At 38.9% G+C, this 21389-nt stretch overlaps 1 protein-coding gene across 2 annotated transcripts in view; it reads left to right on the top strand.

Annotated features, from left to right (window-relative positions):
• rps6ka1 (ribosomal protein S6 kinase a, polypeptide 1) overlaps nucleotides 1–21389 on the top strand; it is a 171167-nt gene that overhangs the window by 66405 nt on the left and 83373 nt on the right. The gene's annotated exons all lie outside the window — the stretch shown is intronic.

The raw sequence follows: 21389 nt of genomic DNA on the forward strand, positions 1-21389 counted from the left end.
GCAGATAGCGAAAACGAAATTGAAGAAGAAACTGAAGCTATTGGGCCATGTCACGACGGACAAAGGCAACGGGACGAATTTGGCAATCGCCTTCTAACCAACGATTGCATCTTTTGACCACTGGAGCAACTTAAATCCGTCGATTGGTATGTATTTGTTTGGCATTAAATGTGGGTGGAGGGAAAGGCTGGATGCAAATATAGCTACAAATGTACATACAGCTAGCCTAAATAGCATGTTATCATCGATTAGCTGGCAGTCATGCCGTGACCAAATATGTCTGATTAGCACATAAGTCAATAACATCAGCAAAACTCATCTTTGTGATTTCGTTGACTTTATCGTTGGAAATGCATCTGCTTTGAGTGTCGCAGGATATCCACACATCCCTGTCGTAGCATCGCTATCGTCGGTAAAATGTGCAGAACAAACGAGGGACTTTCGCATCTTTTGACACTGGTGCAACTTGATTCCGTAAATTGGTATGTGTTTGTTTGGCATTAAATGTGGGTGGAGGGAAAAGCTGGATGCAAATATAGCTACAAATGAGGCATAATGATGCAATATGTACATACAGCTAGCCTAAATAGCATGTTAGCATGCCGTGCTAATCGATGCACACTCCTATAAGTCAACTTAAATCCGTCCCTGATCGTGTTATTACATCCTCCGACAACACACCGACGAGGCATGATGTCTCCAAGGTACGGAAAACAGTCGAAAAAACGGAAAATAACAGAGCTGATTTGACTTGTGTGTGTAATGTGTTTGAGAAACTGGCGAATTGCTTCCCGTTGTAACGTCACGGGTGAAAGGTCATCGCTCCGACAGCGAACAACTGAAAGGAATTTAAATCGCCAAATTTAGCCTTTTAGAGTTCGGAAATCGGTTAAAAAAACACATGTTCTTTTTTCTGCAACATCAAGGTATATATTGACGCTTACATAGGTCTGGTGATAATGTTCCCCTTTAACAAATTATAAGTCTTTAGAATAAAGGGAAAAATAACTAATAAAACATTTGAAATAATAAAAATATATATACATGTAAACTACGTTGGTCCGTTTTACAGGCACATCCTTGATTCACAAATTTATGTGAAGTAGTAAATTCTTATTGACAAATCCAAGCTTCTAAATCAGGGGTGTCAAACATACGGCCCGCGGGTCAGACCAGGCACAGGTTTTATCCGGCCCGCAGGATGAGTTTGCCAAGTATAAAAACGAACCGAACTTTTTTAATGAAAGAAACTGCTGTTCTAAATGTGTCCACTAGATGTCGCAATAGCAATTTTTTGGTATCTTTGTAGATTATGCTACACATTGGGAAAAAAAACTCTAGATGTTAGTGCACCAGTCAAGGGAAAAGTGAAAAATACATAAATAACATCCTGTAATTAGATTTTGATATTATTGTTTTTATCTTGATAGATTGACAATTAACACCAATGAGTTGACTGATGAACATTATTAAATGATTTATTCAGAAAGTATAAATGGCGACAGATAAAGATAGATTACTACTAACCCCAACATGTACGTGTAAAAAAAACGACACTATGATTTGTACATTTCAGAATGTGCTTGTTCTATTTTTAAACAAAAGAAACAATCTGAAGTTGTCTCTATTTTCAAGTTATCCATCCATCCATCCATCCATCCATCTTCTTCCGCTTATCCGAGGTCGGGTCGCGGGGGCAACAACCTAAGCAGGGAAACCCAGACTTCCCTTTCCCCAGCCACTTCGTCTAGCTCTTCCCGGGGGATCCCGAGGCGTTCCCAGGCCAGCCGGGAGACATAGTCTTCCCAACGTGTCCTGGGTCTTCCCCGTGGCCTCCTACCGGTTGGACGTGCCCTAAACACCTCCCTAGGGAGGCGTTCGGGTGGCATCCTGACCAGATGCCCGAACCACCTCATCTGGCTCCTCTCGATGTGAAGGAGCAGCGGCTTTACTTTGAGTTCCTCCCGGATGGCAGAGCTTCTCACCCTATCTTTAAGGGAGAGCCCCGCCACACGGCGGAGGAAACTCATTTCGGCCGCTTGTACCCGTGATCTTATCCTTTCGGTCATGACCCAAAGCTCATGACCATAGGTGAGGATGGGAACGCAGATCGACCGGTAAATTGAGAGCTTTGCCTTCCGGCTCAGCTCCTTCTTCACCACAACGGATCGGTACAACGTCCGCATTACTGAAGACGCCGCACCGATCCGCCTGTCGATCTCACGATCCACTCTTCCCTCTCTCGTGAACAAGACTCCAAGGTACTTGAACTCTTCCACTTGGGGCAGTGTCTCTTCCCCAACCCGGAGATGGGTTTTCAAGTTATCGTGCCGGGATTTTCTTCATGTGGACCTCGATCTAAATAGAAGTTTTACATTATTAGAGCTTTGTAGACATGAAATAACTTCAATAAGACAACATTTTTAATTTAACTGTGCTCTCATCCACCTGTGCAGTTTAATGTGCTGCGGGATACGTTGTAGTGGTCAGCAATGTTCCCCGAACGCCCCTAATGTTTTAATGTGTCTGAGCAAACGCACAAACTCACTGAGCATTCCTCAACATCAGATGTACACACTGTCGCCACACCAGCATCACAACTGTCCCAAAGCAGAATTAACAATGTCATTGTTTTATTATAATATTTAAATAACAGTCATTTCCATTATATTTCTAATATACATGGGCTTCACGGTGGAAAAGGGGTTATTGCGTCTGCCTCACAATACGAAGGTCCTGAGTAGTCAGGGTTCAATCCCGGGCTCGGGATCTTTCTGTGTTGAGTTTGCATGTTCTCCCTAAATTGGCCCTAGTGTGTGAATGTGAGTGTGAATGTTGTCTGTCTATCTGTGTTGGCCCTGCGACGCGGTGGAGACTTGTCCAGAGTGTACCTGCCTTACGCCCGATTGTAGCTGAGATAGGCACCAGCGCCCCCCGCGATCCCAAAGGGGAATAAGCGGTAGGAAATGGATGGGATGAATGGAGGATTTAACCCACATACAATGTAAATAACAAAATGTTATTTTTCATGAGCTGTATGATGTAAGTCTGGATGGGGGTACAGCTGTAGAATAATTTTAAACATGTACCCCTTTCAGAGATCACATTTTGTTCGCCTTACAACATTCACATTTTGCACAATGAAATGTCGGTTATTGCACAAGCATGGGACAAAGTGGAAAACATTTGTCTATAAAGAAAATCATTACAGAATTTTGATTAGCATTGATGTAATGTTGTAATAGCATTTCATGATCAATCAATATCCATAAGTTAAGAATCTGAAATTCAAGGTGCTAGAATAAGCACACATTTGATTGGATACTGTAGGTAGAAAAACGCTATACAAGTATAAACCAATAACCATATCACTCGCTGAGCCGAGTGTGTGTGTGACGCAAATGAAACAGAGCTACTGCTATCAATACGACATGTAATTCATTTTGTTTTGGTGTGATTACGACAGAAAGTGGCCTGTTTTGCTGGATAGTGGTTTTGTTACTGATGTTTTTTTGGTGTGGTGACATCCAACAGTAGTCAGTTTTGCTCAATAAAATGATTGGTGATGCAGACCTCTTTATCCTCCTTGGCATATGTCGTCATTATTTTATCTGTTTTCACTCAGAGTTGCATTACAAAATAGTACAGAATAAATTACTGTAAATTCCGGACTATAAGGCACCACTTTTTTCCTATGCTTTGAACCCTGCAGCTTATAAAACGGTGGAGCTAATTTATGGCTTTTTCTTCGCTGACAGCCATAATGCAAATAGTTTTCATTAAACACTAGCACAGACATTGAAAAGGTGTGTTATTGTTTGTGGAACGGCACCATCTTTTGAAGGACTTTGCCCACTGTAGGTGCTGCGGGGTCAACATATACAGTATCTCCTTCTGTTTAGTGTTTTGCACCGGAAGTGCCGTTCTGACTTCTAATCATTCATAGTGTTTCTACTCATATGGAGTCTTCATTCATCACTCCAATCAAAGTTTAAGTTTTACAATATAATTAAAACCAGGCATACTTACTAAACTGTCCTTTGTGTGACGTCTGTAGGAGTGTTTATAATTCATATTTGTACGTGCTATCTCAATGCATTACTAACACAGTGTCTGAGTTAGTATTGTTAACTTACAATGGCATTCTTTTGGTATTGTTTACGTTTCACAAATTCCTAAAGAAAATCACCAAAATGTCAAGCGTTCTCTAAAGAAGCTATCCGGACGCTTAATGTAGCACTTTTAAGCTATAGTTTCATAATTTCTTGATCCTTCCACCCTGACTCATTCACGGCGACTGCAACTGAGAGGGATTTAATTTTTGGCATGGTTTTTCGTTTGAAAATGACTTGGTGGCAATTGAAATAATCAATGGTAAATGGGTTGTACTTGTATAGCCCTTTTCTACCCCTTTTTAAGCAGCCCAGAGCGCTTTGACAGTATTTCCACGTTCGCCCATTCACGCACTGACGGTGGGAGCTGCCATGCAAGGCGCTCACAAGGACCAATCAGGAGCAAGGGTGAATTGTCCTGCCCAAGGACACAACGGACGTGACTAGGACAATAGAAGGTAGGGATTGAACCAGTAACCCTCAGATTGCTGGCACAGCCATTCTACCAACTTCGCCACACCGCCCCCAATTTTCATAGGTACGGAAGTAGTAGCAGGTATCATCTTTTTTCTTTATACAATGCACTTCTGTCCTGACCCGCCCCCGCCAAATATTTATCGGTTGACGTGTGTGTGTGCAATTGCTGATATACGCCTAGTCTTTTACGTGAATGAGATAAATAATATTATTTGCAATTTTAATGTGTTAATAATTTCACACATAAGTCACTCCAGAGTATAAATCTTCCCCCCGGCCAAACTATGAAAAAAAAAACTGCGACTTATAACCTGAAAAATAAGGTAGTTATTATTTGTGCGGAAATCATATCATAAGTGGCAAAGTTGTGCATTTCTTTGACTTTGTGGCTCATTGTGAGTAGGGCTGGGCGATATATCACGGGTTTGTCTCTGTGCGATAGAAAACATGACTATATCGTGATATTCAAGTATACGTTCTCATGCAGTTGCTTTTAGCTGTGGGCATTACACTACAGGCTCTTCTCACTCTTTCCTGTCTCTCCTTCTCACAGACGTCACATACTGTCACGTCATACGTCACATACGTATACGTCCTCACGGAGCAGAGAGGTAGCGGCATGGGTAACTTTAGCTGTGATGCTAGTGGAGCTGTGCGAGTGGTAACACGAGAGAAAGAAGGTGCGAATAAAGGAAGAATTAATTCCCAAGAATAACAGCAGGGGGTCCATCGTCTGGCGGTGGTTTGGTTTCAAGTGGGAATATGTCGAACAGACAACCGTAATTTGTCAAGTGTGGGCCAAAAGCGTTGCTACCAAAAGTAGCGTTACTGCTAATATGTAGCATAATTTGAAAAGTCACCTGCTAGAGAATGAAGAGTGCATACTCCGCATTTCAACATCTCCGTTCGGTGCCACACGCCCACACTATCAAAATGCCAAAGCAAAAATTTCCAGATCAGCACTGTATAAAAAAAATAGTCAACAACAATATTTAATAATGTCCGTAGTAACCTACCACATAGCGAAGGACGAACATTATTTGATTTCCTATTATGCAGCCCATTTTTATTTGACACTTAAAATGTCTTTGACAATCTTGCACTTTCTGTTTTGAAATGACATGAATGTTTGTGCCATTGCTTAATAACTTTTTAATAAATACAGTTTTGGTTAATTGACTTACTTTTGATTTCCCTCTCTGCATGGAAGTTTAAAATGAGCATATATTAATGCAGTAGATTCATCAGATATCGTTGTGGTTTGTGCAGCCCTTTGAGACACGAGTGATTTAGGGCTATATAAATAATCATTGATTGATTGATTGATAATGCTATGATTATATGTATCAAGTGTTAATTCAAGGCCAAGGCAAAATATCGAGATATATATCGTGTATCGCGATATGGCCTAAAAAATATCCAGATATTAAAAAAATGCCATATCGCCCAGCCCTAATTGTGAGGAAACGTGTTAGAATCCCACCATTAAAGTTAATGGTGTTGCAGCTACTGTTCACTGTAGTGAATCAGATTCCATGCGATGTTGTCCTCATCTGCCTTGTTAACGTAGGATCACGTCACAGCATGCAGCATGCGTGTCTTGAATGGGTGAGTCAGACCCCCCCAACCCCTGCCCCCCTCATTATTATTATTGTCCGGCCCTGTGGAACACGATAGTATTTCCCCCCCGTGTTATTCTGCAGAGGCACCATGTTCACTTTTGAGTGTGTGGTTCGCTTGTCTAGCATCCTTTCACCACATAATGACATCCTGTGACCGGGCCTCAGCACAAAAGAAAATGTGCTAGACCCTCAATTATCACCCCGTACACCTGGTCAGCATGTGCGCCGATTGCAACGTGTTTAGAATATTCTATTACTGCCAGGTACTGCAGGGAGTTTGCATTGCATGATGGGGAGAGATTGGTTTTCAACAACATAAGCTGGGTATTTCTCGACAAAGAATGCTAATAGCAATTTTATCAGAACTAGAAAAAATGGGTTAAGTCAATTAATTATTGCAATCGCACCTCCAGCAAGCTGATGAGCGATCTCTGTGGTTAATATTTTAGAACCCTTTAATCCCTTTTAGTTTCTCCCTTGTTTTTTTCTGCCATAAGCCTTTCTCTATTGTTCGGTGTGTACTCAGCTTTGATTGGTTCTTGAACAAGGTTCACAAATAGAAAAGATTAAATACTAAAGCACATTTCTCTATAAGCAACACTGTTAACATGAATAATGGGTTCCAGCCTTGACAAGCGTTCATATTTTAGTAAAAATATGAACATAAACATTTTTGCAGTATAAAGTATTTTACAGTATTACAAACTCACACAATAAGGGGTAATGGAGCACACACTGTCACTAGCCTTTTAGTGCACCCACAGCACAAAACTCTTTAACTTTAAAGGCCTACTGAAATGAGATTTTCTTATTAAAACGGGGATAGTAGGTCCATTCTATGTGTCATACTTGATCATTTCGTGATATTGCCATGTTTTTGCTGAAAGGATTTAGTAGAGAACATCGACGATAAAGTTCGCAACTTTTGGTCGCTAATAAAAAGGCCTTGCCTGTACCGGAAGTAGCAGACGATGTGCGCGTGACGTCACCATTGTGAGGGCTCCTCACATCCTCACATTGTTTATAATGTGAGCCACCAGCAGTAAGAGCAATTCGGACCGAGAAAGCGACGATTTCCCCATTAATTTGAGCGAGGATGAAAGATTTGTGGATGAGGAAAGTTAGAGTGAAGCACTAAAAAAACTAACAAAAAAAAGGCAACGGCTCCAGGCGGCGGCAGTGGGAGAGTTTCAGATGTAATTAGACACATTTAATAGGATAATTCTGGAAAATCCCTTATCTGCTTATTGTGTTAATTGTATTTTAGTGAGATTATGAAGTCATACCTGAAAATCAGATGGCTGCGTTGAATGCCAGTGTCTCTGAGAGGAGCCAAGATCACGACTGCCTTTTTGAGCTGCAGGATGAGGTCGCGTAATCCACTCAAGTCTCTGGTAAGAGCCGACTTAATATCACAATTTTACCATCCAAAAACTTGCTGGTTGACGTAGAGAAACATGTTCGCTTGACCGCTCTGTTAAAGCTTCACAACAAACAAAGAAACACCGGCTGTGTTTCGGTGCTAAAGGCAGCTGCAATCCACCGCTTTCCACCAACAGCATTCTTCTTTGACGTCTCCATTATTAATTGAACAAATTGCAACACAGATGTCCAAAATACTGTGTAATTGCGCGATGAAAAGAGACGACTTTTAGCCGTAAGTGGTGCAGGGCTAATATGTCCCCTCCAACAAATAACGTCACAAACACGCGTCATCATTCTGCGATGTTTTCAACAGGAAGCTCCACGGGAAATTTAAAATTGTAATTTAGTAAAATAAACCGGCCGTATTGGCATGTGTTGCAATGTTAATATTTCATCATTGATATATAAACTATCAGACTGCATGGTCGGTAGTAGTGGGTTTCAGTAGGCCTTTAACAGTCAGGTTTCAAATATGATTAAAAATAAAAATTAAAAAAACGTTACCTTGTCAGTTAATCTTCTTTGCGTGCAGCGGAAGAATGTGTCGCTAATGCTATGGATACTTCTTGAATGTTTCAGAGCACACACTGCTTGCCCGTTGCTTTCTTTGGACTCATAATGAGCTAAAAAAAAATAGAAACATTTTATAAAAAAGGCTAAACAACACACAAAGAAGCACAGCAGCTGACGACAGCACTGCAGTGCTGACTGAATGAGCACAGATATCGATTAGCATGCCAACAACGGATGTGTTGCCAGACACAAAATGACTCTCCTGGTAGGCACACCATGGGTAGATGAACCAAGTTGAGACAAGTTTATACAGAAAGCATTCTTCTTTTCGATCAGGGGTTTGTAAGATTAAACGTTTGTATGATAAGGAGTTCATAAATGCAGGTAAAAAAAGGTAGTTTTTTTTATGACCATGAAGGCGAGGAGAATTGGATACTTTGAAGCATCTCCACTCTGTGTATAGACAATTTAGCGGTTAGCTTAATTTTATGTCAACCAAAAAAACGTCACATCAAAATTGCAGTCGACTCATTTTTCATGGTTACCGTATTTTCCGGATGATAGGGCGCACTTAAAAGCTTTTTTTTTTTCTCAAATCTCGACAGTGCGCCTTATAACCCGGTGCACCTGATGTAGGGAATAAGTTTGGTTGAGCTTACCCACCTCAAAGCTATTTATTTGGTACATGGTGTAATGATAAGTGTGACCAGTAGATGGCAGTCAAACATAAGAGATAAGTATCCCTGCACTATGATGGGTCTCAAGTAAACAACACCAACATTGTATATGTTCTATTGAAAATATAGAACTTATATCTGTCAGCGCTCAAAAATCTATCAAAATGTTTTAATACGACTTTGGTAAGCTGTGAAGCCACACTGCTTGGAGGATTGTCGGCACATTAAGCATACGAGTATTATTATGGTGTGTGTGTGTATGAGGTAAGACATATTATCTCGTGTTTTGTTTCGCCATATTATGCAAAAGCAACTTTTCTTACTTTCTGGTACCTGCTGATATGTATTTGGGATCTGCGAAAATCCTGAAAAATTGACCAAGTCCGCCTTTGTATCTCGGTATTTTGCCTTAGCCTTAAATGAACACTTGATACATATAATCACAGCAGTATGATGATTATATGTGTCTACATTAAAACATTCTTGTTCATACTGCTTTAATATATGCTCATTTTAAACATTCATGCAGAGAAGGAAATCACAATTAAGTCAATTCACCAAAATTGTATTTATTAAAGTTATAAGCAGGTGACTTTTCAAATGATGCTACATATTAGCAGTTTTGCTATTTTTTGGTAGCAACGCTTGTGCCCCACACTTGACAAATTAAAGTTGTCTATTCGACATATTCCTGCTTGAAGCCGAACCACCGCCAGACGATGGACGCCGTGCTGTTTTTCTTGGGAATTAATTCTTCCTTCATTTGTTACCATATTTGCACCTTCTTTCTCTCGTATTACCACTCGACTGGGATGAGAAACAGCACCTCCGAGTCCGCTAGCATCACTGCTAACGTTAGCCACGCTGCTACCTCTCTGCTGGGTGAGGGCGTATACGTATGTGACGTATGACGTGACAGTATGTGACGTGTGTACTGTAAGTTTGTGCGCTTGCTGTCTGTGAGGAGACACAAGAAGGAGTGGGAAGAGCCTATAGTGTAATGCCCGCAGCTAAAAACAACTGCGTGAAAACATATACTTGAATATTACGATATAGTCATTTTTTATATCGCACAGAGACAAACACGCGATATATTGCGTATATCGATATATCGCCCAGCCCTAGCTCTTATTTATATCTGTCTGTAAACTCGCTATGAAAGCGCTAAAACACACCGGTGTAGTGAGTTTACATTACACACCCAAGGAACTTTAGTTATTAGACTTCTGGTCGGACAGTTTTTCACGGGACACATTTCCAGTGTGGTTGTTTCCGGATGACGAGAGGCTGCTCCGTTATTGATTCAAGTAAAGTCTGAATGTCATTAAAACGGTTAGCTCCAGCTTTTGACACTTCTTCCACTCCCGTCCTTGCACGCTACACCGCTACAAAAAGATGACGGGGAGAAGACGCTGTCGAAGGTGAGCCACGTAAATAAGACCGCCCACAAAACAGCGCATCTGAGAGCGACTGTCAGACAGCAGCTTGAAGATGATCTGTAAAACATCATCTATGCAACATTTTAACCAAAGAACCACCCTTACATGTTATGTACACCACAAAGAAGTGTTTACAATTCAGAATTTTTTTTTTTAAATATAACTATTTCATTGCGCCCTATAAATATATGAAAAAAGATCAAAAATAGACAATTCATCGGCAGGGCACATCATAATCTGGTGAAGTGAAGTGAATTATATTTATATAGCGCTTTTCTCAAGTGACTCAAAGCATTTTACATTGTGAAACCCAATATCTAAGTTACATTTAAACCAGTGTGGGTGGCACTGGGAGCAGGTGGGTAAAGTGTCTTGCCCAAGGACACAACCGCAGAGACTAGGATGGTGGAAGCGGGGATCGAACCTGCAACCCTCAAGTTGCTGGCCCGGCCACTCTACCAACCGAGCTATACACCCTATGGACCGGAAAATACGGTAGTTTGAAGGCATATTGGTATTCAGTCTGTAGTTAGTAAATCAAACAGTTGGTACAAGGGATCTGTAAATCAAAGTTCCGCTGTACCTGGTTGACCAGCTTTAAGAAGCGTCAATACGAAATCTGCTTGCTGCATGCTCAATGGTTGAGTCGTTGTAGCGTTTAAGGCTACGTAGCTAGAAATAGCGAATAAAAAAACGTCACATTTCCCTTCCTCTGTCTTCTCTTGTCGCCCTCAGTCTCTTCCCACCTCCGCCACCTTGCCATGGCCAGGAGACACTAGTTCCCCTCCATTATTTCTATGCACGATTTGTTTCAACAAATGCGTTCCATGCCGCCTGGTTTTCACAGCTACGAGGCAGCAGTACATCTTATGCTGCTCTTTAGGTGCTGACAGTTGTGTACACATGCTTTTTTTGTTTGTTTAGTCACTGGGCGGCTGTGAGACTTGCAGCTTTTCCCGAAACTGCAAGTAGTTGTAAAATGAAGGGTCAAGCTCGTAAAATTGTAACTTCTCTATCATTGATCATAAAGGCCTACTGAAAATAGATTTTCTTATTTAAACGGGGATAACAGGTCCATTCTATGTCATACTTGATTATTTCGCGATATTGCCATATTTTTGCTGAAAGGATTTAGTAGAGAACATCGACGATAAAGTTCGCAACTTTTGGTACTGATAAAAAAAGCCTTGTCTTTACCGGAAGTCGCAGACGATGACGTCACAAGGGTGAGGGCTCCTCACGTCCTCTCATTGTTTTTGATGGGAGCCTCCAACAGCAAGAGCTATTCGGACTGAGAAAACGACAATTTCCCCATTAATTTGAGCGAGGATGAAAGATTTGTGGATGATGATATTGATAGCGCAGAACTAGAAAAAAATAAAATAAATAAAGTAAAAAAAAAAAAAAAAGGCAATTGCATTGGGACGGATTCAGATGTTTTTAGACACAATTACTAGGATAATTCTGGGAAATCCCTTATCTTTCTATTGTGTTGCTAGTGTTTTAGTGAGATTATATAGTACCTGATAGTCGGAGGGGTATATCCACGGTTGTCTTGAAGCCAGTGCCTGAGGGAAGTCGATGGCAGATGCAAGGACGGCGCAAACTCCACAGATCTCCGGTAAGAGAGGACTTTTTAACACAATTTTCTCACCGAAACCTGCCGGTTGACAAGTGGTCGGGAACCATGTTCGCTTGACCGCTCTGATCCATAGTAAAGCTTCACCTCCGGTAATTTTGAACAGGGAATCACCGTGTGTTTGTGTGGCTAAAGGCTAAAGCTTCCCAACTTCATCTTTCTACTTTGACTTCTCCATTATTAATTAAACAAATTGCAAAAGATTCAGCAACACAGATGTCCAGAATACTGTTTGATTGCGGGATGAAAAGAGACGACTTTTAGCCGCAAATGGTGCTGCGCGAATATTTCCTGACAGTCCGTGACGCCACGCGCACGCGTCATCATTCCGCGACGTTTTCAACAAGAAACTCCGCGGGAAATTTAAAAGTGCAATTTAGTTAACTAAACCGTCCGTATTGGCATGTGTTGCAATGTTAATATTTCATCATTGATATATAAAGTATCAGACTGCGTGGTCGGTAGTAGTGGGTTTCAGTAGGCCTTTAAATCCTTTTTTTTTTTTTAATTCTCTGTTTTTTTCCCCCCGTCTCCTTGCTTATAAAGAACCTGCAGTAACAAGCAGTATTGATGTATTGATGGAAGAATCAGTACTACAGTGATCCATGTAGCCGAGGGGAATGTGATTACCCAGTTTTCGCTCAAGTCAGGCTTTTACTGAGCTTGTGTGAGAACCATATTTCTAGGGACGAATTGTTGCTGCTTGAGCAAGAAGAAGAAAAAATGAATTTTACAGTTTCTTATTGTGTTGGATCATAATGGGGTGTCATACTCGGTTGCAACCAAATGTTGAGTGAGTCGAGGGCTGGACCAAAACTGATATCGTAGTATTTTTAGGCCGTATGGCGATATACGATTTGTATCGTATTTTTAAATAAAAAGTGTTTAGTTCAGGGTTTTTCAAAATGTGCTACGTGATAGTGGTACAGGGGCCCCATCAAGTAGTACGGCAAATAATGGCTTTATTCAGTGATCCCCAAACTACAGCCTACGGATTCTTCCAAATAAAAAATGTAAAACATGAAATTAGAAACATCACAATTGTGTTGACACCTAGTGGATGTGGGCAGCTGCTTAATATTGACGACGTGCCATTTACAAGGACAAGGTGCACAGGTTCGATATGGCTATAGGTACTTCTTCAGGCAAGCTTCCCAATTTGTGGTCCAATTAATCAAAAACCAACACAGATTGTGAAAATATGTGGTAAAAACACTTGCCCACTGAAGTTTGTAGACATTACAAAAAATGTCTAACAGTACCATACACCCGTGGTTCTCAAATGGGGGTACTCGTACCCCTGGGGGTACTTGAAAGTATGCCAAGGGGTACGTGAGATTTTTTTTTAAAATATTCTAAAAATAGCAACAATTCACAAACCCTTTATAAATATATTTTTTGAATAATACTTCAACAAAATATGAATGTAAGTTCATAAACTGTGGGGGGAAAAAATACAACAATAAAATATTCAGTGTTGACCGCTACATTTTTTGTTTGTGGACAATATATATATATATATATATATATATATATATATATATATATATATATATATATATATATATATATATATATATATATATATATATATTGATGTAAAAAATGTCTTTTTTTGTTTAGAATGAAGTTCATGAATCCAGATGGATCTCTATTACAATCCCCAAAGAGGGCACTTTAAGTTGCTGATTACTTCTATGTCTAGAAATCTTTATTTATAATAAAATCACTTGTTTATTTTTCAACAAGTTTTTTGTTATTTTTATATATTTTTTTCCAAATAGTTCAAGAAAGACCACTACAGATGAGCAATATTTTGCACCGTTATACAATTAATAAATCAGAAACCGATGACATAGTGCTGTATTTTACTTCTTTATTTTTTTTTTCCAACCAAAAATGCTTTAATTAAAAAAAATATCCCAGGGGGTACATCACTGGAAAAAGGTTGAGAACCACTGCCATACACAATTAAAATATACACCCATTTAATAAGCCTTTTGGTTAATATGCAAAACATTCTCTACACTTTGACATGTTTGATGCATTTTAGCTGCTTGATGGACAACGATAGAAAATGGATGGGTGGATGGATATTTCTGATTGATTAGAAAAACTTTAGGTAGGTTGTTAGGGAAGTAAACAAGCTTGGAATGGTTCAAATACTCTAAATAATCAATTGTTTATGATTTATACTTCATGTTTGATTAATGGGAGTATCAACATGTTGTTTTTTCAGTCTGTTAGGGCAATAGTTCTCAAATGGGGGTACACGTACCCCTGGGGGTACTTGAAGGTATGCCAAGGGGTACGTGAGATTTTTTTTTTTAAATATTCTAAAAATGGCAAAAATTCCAAAATCCTTTATAAATATATTTATTGAATAATACTTCAACAAAATATGAATGTAAGTTCATGAACTGTGAAAATAAATGCAACAATGCAATATTCAGTGTTGACAGCTAGATTTTTTGTGGACATGTTCCATAAATATTGATGTTAAAGATTTATTTTTTTGTGAAGAAATGTTTAGAATTAAGTTCATGAATCCAGATGGATCTCTATTACAATCCCCAAAGAGGGAACTTTAAGTTGATGATTACTTCTATTTGTAGAAATCTTTATTTTTTAATCAGTTGTTTATTTTTCAACAAGTTTTTAGTTAATTTTATATCTTTTTTTCCAAATAGTTCAAGAAAGACCACTACAAATGAGCAATATTTTGCTGTGTTATACAATTTAATAAATCAGAAACTGATGACATAGTGCTGTATTTTACTTCTTTATCTCTTTTTTTCAACCAAAAATGCTTTGCTCTGATTAGGGGGTACTTGAATTAAAAAAATATTCACAGGGGGTACATCACTGAAAAAAGGTTGAGAACCACTGTGTAAGGGAAAGCGTGTTTTAATTCATGCTTAAACTGATGTCTCTCTGATCATATCTGATAATATTGTAAACCCAACATATTTAGTTTTTGGACAAAATGATTGTTACGTACTGTGTTTCTTTCAGAATTTTACTGTAAAAATACCAGCAATACCACATTTCCATTTACTGTAATGTACTGTATAAACAACCATAGATGTTGGAGTAAAAAAAACATACAGATTAGTTACTAGAATTTTGCTGCAAAAAGAAAAGTGGTTCTGTTTTTCCATTCACAGCAATGTAGTGTTAAAAGGGCAGTATATATTGCTGTAAAACACCAGCAGCTGAGTTGCCAGAATTTTACCGTTAAAATAACAGTGTTAACGTTTTTCAATTAACAGTACGTACCAATCAGGGGTTTATGCTGCCGATTCCAATACCGATCATCCATGAGTGAGATCGGTTTATACAAGTACAGTGACGGATTGCTTGGCACGTCCCTAATTTAAATTAATCCACTGTCAAAACAACAGCCTTATATTTTACAGTAAAACACTGGCAGCCTAGATGCCAGAAGTTTACCTTAAAAATAACATAGGTATGGGTTTTCAGTTTACAGTAATGCACTATAAAAAAAACCCTGTAAATTCCATCCATATTCCACTGCTTATTCCCTTTTGGGGTTGCGGGGGGCGCTGGCGCCTATCTCAGCTACAATCGGTTGGAAGGCAAAGTACACCCTGGACAAGTCGCCACCTCATCGCAGGGCCAACACAGATAGACAGACAACATTCACACTCACATTCACACACTCAATTATTGATAATTTTTTATGATAAAATTCTGATGACTCAACTGCTGTTTTTTTACCATGAAATTGACAGATTTTTTTTTTTTTTACACTTAAGCACACACTGGCTGCCCCTCTCCAATCACCACTCTGTATACTTACACGGCCTTACAGACATAAAAATTATAGAACTCTTTAAAAAAACAAACAAAAAAAACCCAGGGTCGTTGGCTCATTGTCGATATTGTATCTCCCTTGACTGTTGGCTAAGTTATTACCGTGTATAGTTTGGCTGTATGTGATCCATAAACTCAATTTCAAGTGTAATGCACGCATGCTTCTTTTTGTTTACGTTGTGTCGGATTACATAATCCCCTGCAGCACTAGCTTCCACCTTGCAGGCTGCAGGGCAGGAAGGAAACCCGGTTTAATGCACCGGGGCTTGTGGCTAATGGCTTTTTTTTTCTTTTTTACTGCAGCTAAACGGACAAATTACAGAGAAAACACAATAAAGAGGTGATAAAGGGCATACGTGAAGATGATGACGAGTTAAAAAAGACTCCACCCCCAGGGGTGAATAGTTGGATTGGAGAGGGCAGTACTGTAGATTTAAAAGCATATGCAAAGATTGTGTATTGTGTTGCAGTGACCATCCATCACTTTCCATTGTTTATGTCCTTGTGTGGCGCATTTCAGCTTCACTGTAGAGTTTTTCTCTTTGATTAAATATTTACCACAAGAAAGAGTGCGTGTAGGCAGTGTACATGAGCGTTCCAACCCCAAGGCGAGCGTAGGGGCCGGCGAGCCAGGAAATGGCCAAGTCGAGGCTATGCATTTCTTCAGGTAACCATCACTTTCCTGCTTGTGCGTGTGGTTCTCATGGAAACCTTTGTTTGTCTGTCAAATGTGACCTCTCCATTTGCCTAAGAGGCAGGACATGCACTTAAGCCTTGTACTCTTCCTCCTCATCATCATCATCATCATTTTAATCATGATTCCTGCAGCGGTTAAGATTACATGTTGATTCTTGAGGTTGTAACATCTGTTAAGCTGCATCCTGTGATGACAAATCTTTGCATATCAATGTAGGAACGGCTGGAAAAGTGTATTTTTGTTCTTCATTGCGTTTAGAGCAGTGTTTTTCAACCACTGTGCCGCGGCACACTAGTGTGCCATGTGATACAGTCTGGTGTGCCGTGGGAGATTGTCTAATTCAGGGGCGCTCACACTTTTTCTGCAGGCGAGCTACTTTTCAATTGACCAAGTCGAGGAGATCTACCTCATTCCTATTTATAATTTATATTTATTTATTTATGAAAGAGACATTTTTGTTAACAAGTTAATGGTGTTTAATGATAATACAAGCATGTTTAACACACATAGATTCCTTTCTTTCATGAAGACAAGAATATAAGTTGGTGTATTTGATTCTGATGACTTGCATTGATTGGAATTAGACAGTGGCGCTGATAACATCCGCATTTTCAAATGGAGGAAAAAAAAGTCCTCCTTTCTGTCCAATACCACATGAAAGTGGTTGGATTTGGCATCTTATTTGTCCAACTTGCATACTCGTTTTTAAACACTTTGTTATGAGAGTAGCATATGTGTGTGTGGCCCTTTAATGTCTGGCAGCAGGTGAGTGACATCAGTGAGAGTGCGGGTGGGCAAGCAAGTGAGAAAACGGTCGCTGAGGGCGGGGGAGAAATACATTGGCATCAAACTCCGTAGCTTGCTAGCTTGTGCACGCTAGCTTTCTGAGACTCTTATTTTGTAAGCACAGGCAGGATGAAACAGGTCTTTTATGGTGAAGACAGGAACTGTGCAGTCGGTCTTTAGAGTTTTGACAGTAGGTACGGAGTCTCTAGAAATAAAATGTGTTTCTCTGCGTCTGCGCTGTTAGTGATTTTTTTCTTAAATATGAGCTCGCAGCAGCCAGCGTCATCTCACAAGATCCTCGGGTGCCGAAATTATCAAACAACTGACGAAAGTGAAGTCTTGGTATGATTGATGATTGCTAATTTTTATGTATATTTTTTAATGCCTGGCTTGAGATCGACTGACACACCCTCCCAGATCGACCAGTCGATCGCGATCGACGTAATGGGCACCCCTGGTCTAATTTAATGTATTTGGGTGAAAAATAGTTTTTACAAACCAGTAGTTATAGTCTGCAAATGATGTGTTGTTGTTGAGTGTCAGTGCTGTCTAGAGCTCGGCAGAGTAACCGTGTAATACTCTTCCATATCAGTAGGTGGCAGCAGGTAGCTAATTGCTTTGTAGAATTCCGGAACAGCGGGAGGCAGCGTGCAGGTCAAAAGGTATCGAATGGTTAGACCGAAAATAAACAAAAGGTGAGTGCCCCTAAGAAAAGGCGTTTGAAGCTAAGGAATGGCTATGCAGAACAAAACTAAAACTGAACTGGTTACAAAGTAAACAAAAACAGAATGTTGGACGAGAGCAAAGACTTACTCTGGAGCAAAGACTGCGTCCACAATGTACATCCGAACATGACATGACAATCAACAATGTTAAGAAGGATAAAAACAACTGAAATATTCTTGATTGCTAAAACAAAGTAGATGCGGGAAATATTGCTCAAAGGAAGACATTAAACTGCTACAGGAAAATACCAAAAAAAAGAGAAAAAGCCACCAAAAATAGGAGAACTAAAACACTACACACAGGAAAACAGCAAAAAAAACTCAAAATAAGTCACAGCTTGATGTGACAGGTCGTGACAGTACACCTACTTTGAGACAAGAACTATAGTGATGCGTGATCGGTTGTGGTTTAAATTAATATCCAACAATTGCGACGACTTTTTACTGTCAACTGAGTTTTGTTTTTTAATGATTTCTGCTAATGGTGTGCCTCCGGATTTTTTCAACACAAAAAATGTGTTTTGGCTCAAAGAAGGTTGAAAAACACTTGTTTAAAGATAAAACTATAGTACTGCTTTTCTTTTTTATGCATACTAAGTTTGTACAATATAGTCAATATACAATGTAATTTATATAAGTATAGCCAACGATAGAGCTTTTAATACTATTGTCATATTGTTTTCTACTAATCCTTATCTGTATGCAATTTCTTACAAGTAGCATTATTACTGGAGGACAGTGAATTACTAAACATGCTACTCTATACACTCATTGAATTTCGGTCATTTTCCAACACAAATACAACGTTGAAATGACATGCTTTTTGACAAGGTTTACTCTATGTCAGGTTGGGACGATGATTTTACTGTTTAAATTTGGTAATTTCCCAACCAACAATGTGGATCCCACATTAGACACCAACATTGTCTCAATTTACGAATACAACTATTTTGCAACATTGTTTCAAAGTCAGGTTTAAATGTATGTATAATCAAAAATGGATCACTGTGTTTTGCCTGCTGGGATAGGAAACACCAAACATCCACAATTGTAGGTTTTCTAAAAGCGTGTTTATTTATTTTAGTTATTTAAAAAAAGAAATAAGAACTCTGCCCAAAATATTTGTGTGTGTATAAGTAATTTTTGAGCACAATAACCGTGACATGCAATTTTCATATTGTTACATCTCTAGTATGTAGGGGGCGGCATAGCTCGGTTGGTAGAGTGGTCGTGCCAGCAACTTAAGGGTTCCAGGTTTGACCCCTGCTTCCGCCATATTAGTCACTGCCATTGTGTTCTTGGGCAAGACGAATTACCCACCTGCTCCAGTGCCACTCACACTGGTTTAAATGTAAATTAGACATTGGGTTTCACTATGTAAAGCACTTTGAATCACTAAAGAAAAGCGCTATATAAATATAATTCACTTCACTTCTTGTAATAAAGGAGAATAAGAAACTAGTTTAAATATTGTGTCTATATTTGTAAACTGTCAATAGCACTCACCATAAAAATATATTTAAAAATTGTACAGTTAATACATGTGATTGGTATGTAAGCTCACTCATGGATGATTAGAGTCGACATTTAGAGGGGTCATTTTATGATTTTTTTTTTTCTATATTTAAAATACTTTATTGTGGTCTACATTAAATGTAATGGTTGTTCTTTGGTCAAAATGTTTTCATCATTTCTGTTTTACAGACCATCTTCAGGATGCTCCATTTTGTTGGCAGTCTTATTTAAGTGCCTCCACTTTGACTGTGTCTTCTCCCCGTCTGCCTTCTGGTACTTTTCAGGCAGGGGTCGGCAACCTTCAGCATACAAAGAGCCATTTGAGCCCATTTCCCCCCAAGTAAAACCCACCGAGAGCCGCAAACTATGTCCGATTCCTAAAATGACGATCACACCACTTATAATTTTGTTACACTTGTGCTATAGAATTGATGAAATTGAACACTTGACAAAAAACGACTCACATTTAATTTCTGGGTATAACAAAGTAAATCACCAAATTATTTTGAACATTAGAAACAAATACACTGTTCCTTCTCTTAATGAATATTTCAAAAAATCAACTCGCTCAAAGGCAGCCAGCTGCCGCATATTTGAATTGACTTAAAAAGGGAAAATAACAACCTTGTCATCTATGAAAACAAATCATATTAATAGAAATAAATAAAATATTTGTCTTTTTTTATCTGTCCATTTCTTGCTTACCGGAGGTTGACACCTAAAAACAATAACATTTCTTGTCAGCAAGACATGACGCATGGGGGCTGTGACATACATTTCGAGCGACAATATATTAAAGTATGTTTTATTTTCGTATGACTAGATCCCAGAACTCTCTAAGATAACAACAGTTAAATTAAAATAAACTAAATAAAATAAAATTTGATAAATCAAGTAGCCATTATTTGTTGACATTTTGTTTTAAAGCCAAAGTGAGCCATGGGTTACAGACCCCAGTTTCAAGGGCTTCCATGTCAAGTCCATTGACAGAAATAAGTTCGAACTATACACTACTTTATATAAGAAACGGCAACAGCACAGGATACATGTGCATGTACGACCCAGTCTGCCCCACAACAAGAGGATAGAGAAAAAAATGAGCTCATTGACTACAGCACTGACTACAATGGCAGATTCACGCAAAGCACTTTGGTTAAATGAATGACTGAATGGATTTATTTATTCCGACAGACAGACATATATAGCAACAATTACCACATTTTTGGAGTATAAATCGCTCCGAAGTATAAGTCGCACCCTCCAAAAATGCATAATAAAGAAGGAAAAAAAAACATATATTAGTCGCACTGGAGTATAAGTCGCATTTTGGGGGGAAATGTATTTGATAAAACCCAACACCAAGAATAGACATTTGAAAGGCAAATTGAAATAAATAAAGAATAGCGAACAAAAGGCTGAATAAGTGTACGTTGTATGACGCATAAATAACCAACTGAGAAGGTGCCTGGTATGTTAACGTAACATATTATGGTAAGAGTCATTCAAATAACTATAACATATAAAACACGCTATACGTTTACCAAACAATCTGTCACTCCTATATGCTAAATCCGATGAAATCTTATACGTCTAGTCTCTTACGTGAATGAGCTAAATAATATTATTTGATATTTTACGGTAATGTGTTGTTAATTTCACACATAAGTCACTCCTGAGTATAAGTCGCAACTCCGGCCAAAATATGAAAAAAAATGCGACTTATAGTCCTAAAAATCTGGTAATCACTCTTTGAAATTTGACAGACATGCTACGGCACCCACCGAAAAAGGATACGGGGGAAAAAGTAAGCATGCTTATCCATGTCCTGCCTCTAATTTACAATCAATTTATATGTTTGTTATATATGTTGGTTATATAGTCCAAGTTTCATCAGCAGATTTGATGGATACATGACAATTTCAGAA

This window comes from Nerophis ophidion, linkage group LG03, assembly GCF_033978795.1.
Source record: "Nerophis ophidion isolate RoL-2023_Sa linkage group LG03, RoL_Noph_v1.0, whole genome shotgun sequence".
NCBI classification, from domain to species: domain Eukaryota; kingdom Metazoa; phylum Chordata; class Actinopteri; order Syngnathiformes; family Syngnathidae; genus Nerophis; species Nerophis ophidion.